This window comes from Camellia sinensis, chromosome 13, assembly GCF_055761805.1.
Source record: "Camellia sinensis isolate YWXY chromosome 13, ASM5576180v1, whole genome shotgun sequence".
Lineage (NCBI taxonomy): Eukaryota > Viridiplantae > Streptophyta > Magnoliopsida > Ericales > Theaceae > Camellia > Camellia sinensis.
In genome coordinates, this window is record NC_138973.1 from 57,039,574 (window position 1) to 57,048,763 (window position 9,190).

Below are 9,190 nucleotides of genomic sequence, written 5' to 3' on the forward strand. Positions count from 1 at the left end.
CCTATTTTTTGTGTCCACATATGAGATCAAAAATAGTAAAATTTATTAGGATACAAACTCAAAATTAATTTTTTTTTTCTAAAATAATATTGGGACGGCTTTGTTGAAATTATAAATCAAAATTGTTAGTTTTTTTCCTCCCTAAAATGATGAGGCAATTTTGGAACACATCATTTTGTATGAAAATTATATTTTAATAGTAATATGTTGACATATTTTAATATATAGGAAGTGATGATTTTATAGTTGCGGTTAGGGGTGTTCGCGGTGCGGGTCGGTGCGGTTTAGGAGAAAAATAGAAACCGTATGGCGAGTGGCGGATTGATAAAAATGTCATTAGAATTTGCCATTTTTCTTACCAAAAATCAACGGTTCGGTTGGCAAATAATGATGGATTTGCCTTGGCGGTTCCGGTGGATTGGCAGTTTATAAAAAAATATAATTAAAATTACAAAACTTAAATCAAATATCTAATTTATAAATTAACTGAAATAGTCAATTAAAATTTTCATCTAATATAATATTAAACATTAACAAACTAGTAAACTAAAAATCCAACACTCTAAACAAATTATACAATAACAATTTAACAAGATAATAAATACTAAAAAACATAACATCATCCAACATCCAATATAGTTCTAAAAAAAGGTTCTGAAAAGTTAATCAAAGTTCACAAACAATCCAAAAGTTCAAAAGTTAAACTAAGTCCAACATCTAACATGGTTCTAAAAAAAAAAATTTGAAAAATTAATCAAAATCCACAAACAATCCAAAAGTTCAAAAGTTGATCTACTCATTAAACTCCACAATAACTTCAATCCTTCACAATTGCTTCAACCAAACTCCAAAAACTTCATTAATTTAGTAGACATAAGCAAAAAAAACATAAACAAATTATTGGAACAATCTTCTATGTAAAATAAATAAGTTGAAAGCAAATCAAACAAATAAAATAAATTGCTTACCGAATTTATTTATCGAAATGAAAAATACAAAATAGATCCAGTCAAATGTGTGACACTCTGTCCTTAAGACAGATTCGCCCCACCACGGTGCTTACGGATAAATGACGTCTATCTCCTAGGATACAACGATCTTCACAAATTGTAGTAGCACTCTAAAAAATTTGTATGGCGAACAAAAAACCTGTGTTCTATACTTTCAGAAATTTTCCTAAAATAATATATAGAATATATATGAAAAGAGCATAAAAGAAGGGAAAAAAAAAAGATTTTCGGAATGTAGAAATCTGCTAGAATATCTTGGTATTTATAGCACTGAACAGGTTTGATTTTCAAACCGAACATGTGTGTTTTTGAAATGAACAAGTGCAGTTCAAATTTCAATAGATCTGCTGGAATTATTTGATTTGTCCGAACGGCTGGAATTGTATGAATCTGTCCGAACTGTGCAGTTTCAAATCTGTTGGAAATTGGACCGGTGGAGGCTTGTTTGGACAGAAAAGTTTTGGCGCAAAAATTAAATTAATTTCGTTCTGAAATTTAAATAATTTTTCTCACAAGAATTTGAAAAAATTCAAATAAATTTTGTCCAAAAAATTAATGTTAGAACCGACCCGACCCACAACCTACACCCACGCCCACGTCCGGTCAGACGGTGGCGACGTGCGTGTGTGTGGTGGTTTGAGCCAAGGTTCACTTTGTCTATAACTTCTCATTTTTACAAACTTGGGGTGCCCCTTGGGGCCCAACCCAAGTGTTGCCACCTAGAACCTATATACACACATAAGTTCTCTTAAGTTTCCAATGTGGGATAACCATTTCAAAGAAACCCACATTTACTTCTTCAATTTCTTATTCCACGAACCCGAAAACGACGCCAACTTCTCATTCACTCATAAATGGTTTTGACGAACCATCTTCACCGTGTGACTTGCTATGAAACAAGCAACACGTCACTTCTTTGGACCCACTCTAAAAGATGTGTGGGACCCACTCAATTTTGGGCTCAAAGTTGGCCCAAAATAAGCCTATAAAAATCATAAATTCCAACAATCTTCCCCATGAATGGAATTTGATGGAGAGAAAATGTAATAACATAATCTAATTACAGAGAGTATAGAAATTGAAATATTCTACAAAGGATAAGTAGGTTTTGGCTTTGAACCTTCCCTTGTGAGACACTATCGGATTTACTAACTAACTAGTAAACATGATGTCTTGAACTATTCAGCCATTTGTGTAAACCAAGACAATAGAACTCACACAGTATATTACTAAACACAATATAGTTCTCACTATTGTGTTCGTTTTGGTCTTAAACAACCTGGTCTTTCATGAGTACTCTAGAGAATTGTAGCCTTTCACAAATCTCATAGAACCGACTCAGTTCACACTTACATAGGTGAATCTTATGAAGAGTATCCTACCATACTCCACTAGGTAATCCTAGATATAAGAATCATTAAAAGTATTACTTAACCTAAAACGCTACAAACATCACTATTTCATTAAAGAAATGGGTAGGAGTTTGACTCTCCAGTGATCCTTGTGAGTCATACACAACTTGGTTGTCCCTTTGAGCCTAAATCTTGGGATCTCCAGTCAACTAGATTGGGTTTCCATTGTGGTAACTCTTATTTAATAGGCTTAATTCCCATTTCCCTCAATGAATTCTCAACTAACTTTCTTGCTAACCATTTGGTTTGTGGATTCGCTATGTTATCTTTAGACTTCACATATTCAATGGAAATAATTCCATTAGATAGTAATTGTCTTACAGTGTTATGTCAACGACGAATGTGTTGCGACTTACTGTTATACATATGATTCTGTGCTCTACCTATTGCTGATTGACATCACAATGTATGCATATAGTGGGCACCAGTTTTGGCCACATTGGAATATCTTCAAGGAAATGGCGAAGCCATTCTACTTCTTTTCCAGCTTTATCTAAAACTATAATTTTGATTCCATAGTAGACCTAGCAATGCAAGTCTGCTTGGAAGATTTCCAAGATACAACTGCCCCACCAAGAGTAAAGACACACCCACTGGTGGATTTTGAGTCTCTAGTATCTAATATCCAATTAGCATCACAGTATCCTTCAAGTACTGCTGGATATCTAGTATAATTAAGCCCAATGTTACGAGTAAATCGGAGATATCTTAGAACCCTTATAATAGCTTTTCAGTGTTCTACTCCTAGATTACTCGTATATCTACTTAATTTACTTGCTGTATAGGCTATATCTGGGTAAGTATAGTTCATCAAATATATTAAGCTTCCAATAATTTGGACATACTCTAATTGAGAAATACTTTCCTGAACATTCTTAAAAAGAAACAAATTAACATCCACAGGTGTTCTAACAAGATGACTATCATCTTTGCTGAATTTATCATGTATTTTCTCAATGTAATGAGATTGTGACAAAGCATAACCTTCTGATATTTTGGTAATTTTCATACCAAGAATTACATCAGCAATGCCCATGTCCTTCATGTCAAAATATTTATTCAATATTTTCTTGGTAGTTTTTATCATGTCATTGTTACTACCTATGATGAGGATATCATAAACATAAAGACATACTATAACATAACCATTGTTTGTATTTTTAATATAAACACATTTGTCACATTCATTAATTTTAAATCCATTTGACATCATTGCTTTGTGAAATTTTTCATGCCATTGCTTTGGCGCTTGTTTTAAACCATATAATGATTTAACCAATTTACACACTTTTCTTTTCTTTTCTTGGGACAGAAAATCCTTCTGGTTGTTCCATGTAAATTTCTTCATCTAACTCACTATTTAAGAAAGCGATTTTCACATCTATTTGATGAATTTTCAGATTGTACAAAGATGCAATGGTAATTAGCATTCTAATGGATGTTATCCTAGTAACTGATGAGTATGTGTCAAAGTAGTCATGACCTTCTTTTTGTCTAAAACCTTTGACCACAAGTCTTGCCTTGTATTTGTCAATTGATCCATCCGCTTTCATTTTTCTTTTGAAAATCCATTTATATCCAAGAGGTTTACAACCTGGTCGTAAATCCACCAATTCCCAAGTGTGATTTTGCAGAATAGATTCAACTTCGCTATTTACAGCCTCTTTCCATAAAGGAGCTTCAGGACTGGACATAGCTTCTTTGAAAGTTAAAGGCTCATTTTCTAATAAAAATGTAAAAAAAATATGGACCAAAAGATTTTGAGGTTCTACCATGTTTACTACACCTAGGTTCCTCTTTTTCATTTTGATCTATCTCTTGCTCTTGTCCTTGATCATGACTAGTAATAGCATCAAAATATCTTTTGTTAATACTAGTCTCTTGTCCAGCTTTATTCAGAAATACATGTTCAAAGAAAGACGCATTCCGATATTCAATAATAGCATTTACATACATTTCAGAATGTTCTGACTTATGAATCAAAAATCGATATACACTACTATTTATGGCATAACCGATGAAAATGTAATCAACAGCTTTAGGACCTATCTTAATCTTTTTAGAACTAGGAATAGACACTTTAGTCATACACTCCCACACTTTTAAGTATTTGTAGGATAGTGCTTTTCCATGTCATAATTCATAAGGTGTTTGATTCACTTTTTTTTTGGGGTACTTTATTTAAAATATGATTAGCAAAAAGTATTGCTTCCCTCCACATGTTCTGAAGTTATCCAGAACTTATTAACATGTCTTTCATCATTTCTTTTAAACTCCTATTTTTCCTTTCAACATTTCCATTTTGTTGAGGTAAGTAAGGAGTGGTGGTTTGATGAATTATTCAATGTTCTTTACAAAACTCACCAAAAGGTGATTCATATTCACCACCTCTATCACTTCTAAGTTTTTTTTTTAATTTTCTTACGATGTTGATTTTTAACTTCATTCTTGTATTCAATAAAAGTTTCCAAAGCTTCATCCTTGGTTCGAATTAAATAAACATAACTATATCTAGTATAGTCATCTATGAAAGTGATAAAATATTTTTTCCTACCTCTAGTTTGAATTGATTTAAAATCACAAATGTCACTATGAATTAATTCAAGTGCTTTCGTACTTCTTTTAATTGAATGAAAATGAGTTTTAGATATTTTTGCCTCAACACAAATTTCACATTTATGATTTAAATCAATGTCAAATTTAGATAAACATTCCATATTAATTAATCTACGCAAAGATCCATAATTAACATGTCCAAGTCTACCATGCTATAAATTTGAAGACTCAAGCAAATAAGAAGAAGATGTATTTTTATTAATAACAGAGGGTACAACAGTCATTGAAAAGGCCATTAGACATGTAACATTTTCCTACATACATCCCGTTTTTGGTATGTACAAACTTGTCACTTTCAAAAACTAGCATAAACCCATTTTTACTCAACAAAGATTCGAAAACAAGATTCTTGCGAATGTTCGGTACATGCTGCACATTGTTGAGTGTGAGTTCCTTTCCAGATGTCATCTTTAGAATAATCTTTCCTTGTCCTACAACTTTAGAAGTTGATGAGTTGCCCATAAAAAGTTGTCCACAGTTGTCCACTATAGAATAAGATGTGAACATCTTTTTGTTGGCACAGATGTGGCGAATAGCACTAGTGTCCACCACCATTGTTTAGGATTTCTGACAAGGTTTGCCTCGGAAATAACTGCAGAAAGATTTATGTCATCTATACCATTGGAAATTTTTTCCACTTCGATCATATTAGCTTGAACAGGCTTCTAGCTTGATCTTCATTTGCTTTTGTGTTTGCAATGGAAATATTTGGCCCGATGTCCCTCTTTGTTACAGATGTAACATTTTCCATTGAACTTGTACTTCTTAGTTTCCCAAATTTTAGAGCCTTGTGAGAAACTTTCTCTGAAAAACTTCTGTTTCTTTGCTTTTGGAGCATATTCCACCACATTTTCCTTAGACTTCAATGAATGCTTACCAACCCGCTTCTCTGAGTTACGGTTGTCCTCCTCAATCCTCAATCCTCAAACACATAATCAATTCCTCTAAAGACATTTCTTTGCGCTTGTGTTTGAGGTAGTTTTCGAATTCCTTCCAGCCTTGTGGTAATTTTTCAATTAAGGTAGCAACTTGAAAGGATTCACTGAGAGGCATGCCTTTTGGATGAATGTCATGCAGAATGAGTTCAAGATCTTGAACTTGGCTGGTCACAGTCTTAGAATCAACCATCACAAAATCCAGGAATTTGCCAACCACAAATTTCTTTGAGCTAGCATCTTCTGTTTTGTACTTTTTCTCCAAAGACTCCCAAAGTTAATTTGCCAGTTTGATAGGACTGTTGACGTTGAATAATATGTTATTAAGTCCGTTCAAGATGTAGTTCCGGCAAAGGAAATCAATATGTTTTCAAGCATCGACCGCAGCAACCACTTGGCGGCCAGTTTCATCCTCGTTCAGAGTAGGAGCATTCTCACGGAGGAAACGCGACAAGTTTAGAGTAGTAAGATAGAATAGCATTTCCTGCTGCCATCTTTTAAAATCAGTTCTTGAGAACTTATCTGGCTTCTCACCGTGATTGACAAGCACAGTCACAATAGAATGAGGGGTTGGCATAATTGTAACCACCGTACTAGTACTTGTTTGAGTATTAATTTGACCAGTTTCAGTAGCCATGAATTCTAAATTATAAAACTAAATTATAATTAGAATTTTACACTACACAAAAAATTAAACCAAACCTACAGAATTAAATTCTATAAAAATAAAAGAAACAAGAATTGTAACTTTTATTTTCAATTAATTTGAAAATAAAATAAAATTTTATTTAAACAAATGAATTTCACACAGAAAATTAAATTTCTGTAACACTTCAATAATTAAAATATTGAAACAGAATTTTAATTAATGAAAACTCAAAAATTATTTCTAAAAACTAAAATTAATTTCTGACAAACTTCACAAATAAATATTCTGAAATGTTAATGGCACCAATATATTACTAATAGTTGTCAAAGAAAATAAGCAGTATATTACTATTATTTGTTTTTCCAACCAGAATATTTCTTTGTAAAACCACATAAAATAATTTCTATAAGAAAAAGAAAAGAAGAAAAGGAAACAAATGAAAAATTATGTATAAACAGATTAATTTGAATCTTTCTTAAGATTGTTGGAACAATCTTATGTGTAAAATAAATAAGTTGAAACCAAATCAAACAAATAAAATAAATTACTTACCGAATTTATTTACCGAAATGAAAAATACAGAATAGATCAAGTTGAGTGTGTGACACTCTGTCCTTAAGACATATTTGCCCCACTACGGTGCTTAAGGATAAATGGCGGCTATCTCGCAGGATACAATGATCTTCACAAATTGTAGTAGCACTCCAAACAATTAGTATGGTGAACAAAAAACCTGTGTTCTATACTCTCAGAAATTTTTTTAAAATAATATATAGAATAGAGATACAAAAGAGCATAAAGGAATAGAAGAAAACAGATTTTCAGAATGTAGAAATCTACTTGAATGCCTTGGTATTTATAGGACTGGATATGTTTGATTTTCAAACCGAACAGGTGTGTTTTTCAAATGAACAGGTGTAGTTCAAATTTCAACAGATCTGCTGGAATTGTTTGATTTGTCCGAACTGCTGGAACTATATGAATCTGTCCAAACTATGCAGTTTCAAATCTGTTGGGAATTGGACCGGTGGAGGCTTGTTTGGACAGAAAAATTTTAGAGCAAAAATTAAGTTAATTTCGTTCTGAAATTTAAATAATTTTTCCCGTAATAATTTGAAAAAATTGAAATAAATTGTCCAAAAAATTAATGTTAGAACAGATCCGACACACAACCCACACTCGTGCCCGGCACGGCTGGTCGGCGGCAGCAGCGCCCGTTCATTTAGTGGTTTGAGCCAAGGTTCACTTTGTCCATAACTTCTCCCAACTACAAACTTGGGGTGCCCCTTGGGACCCAACCCAAGTGTTGCCACCTAGAACTTATATACACACATAAGTTCTCTTAAGTTTCCAATATAGGATAACCATTTCAAAGAAACCCACATTTTACTTCTTCAATTTCCTATTCCACGAACCTGAAAACAACGTCAACTTCCAATTCGCTCATAAATGGTTTTGACGAACCGTCTTCATCGTGTGACTTGCCATGCGGCAAGGAACACGTCACCTTCTTGGACCCACCCAAAAGACGCATGCGACCCACTCAATTTTGGGCTCAAATTTGGCCCAAAATAAGCCTATAAAAACCATAAATTCCAACACAAATAACAAAAACTATCATCAAAATCATTATAAAAAATAATACAACAAAATAATACAACAAAATAATATTCAAGAGTAAGAATTAAGTCTAACCTGAAGAACTTTAAAACCAAACTAACTTAGAGACAAATTAGCCCTCAACAATAGTTGCTTCTTGCGTAGTAGATGAAGTGTTCCTAAATCTGAGATTTCTTTTTATCTAAATTAATACTAGGGCATGGACGAGTTTTACCAAAATTTTTGGCAGGCATTGTGGTAGTGGTAGAATTAGCAACAGTAGTTGATTCTGCAGGTGGTGTAGGAGGGTTTCCACCAGCAAAGCAGTCATCATTTGTATTTCCCCCATCATCCATTCTCTATTACAAAATAAAAAATTTACATGATCAGTAAATAAATAAAAATTATCAACATGACTTTATATATAAATAAAAATTATTAGTGAGTTACTTTTATATAAATATCAATGATGTAGGAATCCAAAAATAATTAAGGAATCCAAAAAAAAAAATATCAATGATGTATACAGAGGCTAACAGTGCGGAAGTAAAGAACAAAGATTATTAGTGAGTTGCTGTTAGAGGCTAACAGTGTAGGAGCAAAGAACAGGGAGAGCAAAGGGAGTAAAGGACAAGAGAGTAAAGAACACAAAGAGAGAGATCAGCGAGACAAAAGAAAAAAGCAGAGAAACAAATATCAACGAGAGAGAGAAAAAAACAGCGAGAAAGAGCAGAGAGAGAAAGCAGCGAGAGCGAGCACACACACACAGAGAGAGAGAGAGAGAGAGAGAGAGAGAGAGAGAGAGAGAGACATGTACCGACGCGATGAGTCGGCGACGACGAGTAGGCACCGATCGGCAAAAGAGGAAGATAGTAGCAGCGACAGTGAGGAGTGGCTAACAGCGGCAGTGATGACAGCCGATCGGCGAGGTAAGGAAGGAGACCAGATGTTTGTGATAGACAGCGACGA